The sequence below is a fragment of the Hipposideros armiger genome, unplaced genomic scaffold, assembly GCF_001890085.2.
Source record: "Hipposideros armiger isolate ML-2016 unplaced genomic scaffold, ASM189008v1 scaffold_4, whole genome shotgun sequence".
Classification (NCBI taxonomy): Eukaryota; Metazoa; Chordata; class Mammalia; order Chiroptera; family Hipposideridae; genus Hipposideros; species Hipposideros armiger.
The window spans coordinates 6797595-6798578 of NW_017731354.1; the positions used below are offsets into that span (position 1 = coordinate 6797595).

At 47.2% G+C, this 984-nt stretch overlaps 1 long non-coding RNA gene across 2 annotated transcripts in view; it reads right to left on the minus strand.

Moving 5' to 3' along the window:
- LOC109383557 (uncharacterized) overlaps nucleotides 1–984 on the minus strand; it is a 266734-nt gene that overhangs the window by 41841 nt on the left and 223909 nt on the right. The gene's annotated exons all lie outside the window — the stretch shown is intronic.

The window sequence follows — 984 nt, forward strand, 5'->3', positions numbered from 1 at the left end:
CAGAAATCAAGGGCTGTGAGAAGGTGGAAAAGGAGATGGATGTTGAGAGGCCAACACCAAGTGCCCGCCATAACACACTTCTCCCTCCACTCTGCACGTGCCCTTCATGCCTCTTGCCAACCAAGTTTCTCATCTTCCATTTTTCAGAAGATTCCCCAGGACATGTCCCCACATGAAGGTAATCATGGCTGCCTGCAGTAGTGTCCTGCCTTCTAGTTAATAAAATTCTGGGGGGAAAATTAGGGTTTTTTTTCTTGTTGCAAAACTAAGATTTCTCTCTAATGATTAAAGTAACAGTAACGCCTGAGTTGAGAAGTAAAGGCAAAGGTCTTGAATGTACGGTCTTCCTAGTGCTACCGTGGCAGAATTTAATGGGCAAGGGAAAACTACGAAGATGAAGGAAAGGAGGGGATATGGAGATGGGCCTGAGAAGTCACCTGCGATGTTCCACTGCATCCAGGCCAACTCAGTGAAAAAGGTTACATGGCGAAGGAGGCGTCGGCACGAAGTCAGAACACAGAGCCAGCCAATGGAGGTACTAAATGTAGAACTCCAGCCTCCCCGGCTGCCTCTTGTACCTCGTGCTACCTCTGTGTATCTGGGCAGAAACCACTTATCGCCCTCAGAAGTCTTATAAGCAAAAGGCACTTTCCGAAGAAAACGAAAAAGTCACAGTTGTGAGTTGCATTTTTCTGATTCCTTTTAACACCATCTTGTTTTTAGCATCATCACTGGGTTTTGCCCTCTGGTAGGCTGGGGGTTGATAGAGAGATCTGTGAGTGAAGATGGTGATTTTCAAACCATCCTACTGGGTGCCTAATAACATGCAAATCGAGACACGGGGAGAAGAGAAGCTCTCTGTCCCTCTCTTTACAAATAAAGTGTTATGGCGCCACTTGCGGGGATCAGGAACACCATGCTGGGGCTGCATCTGCTCTTTCTGACAGTTCCCCAAAGAGCCCTGCGCTGCTTCTTTTTTTGCAA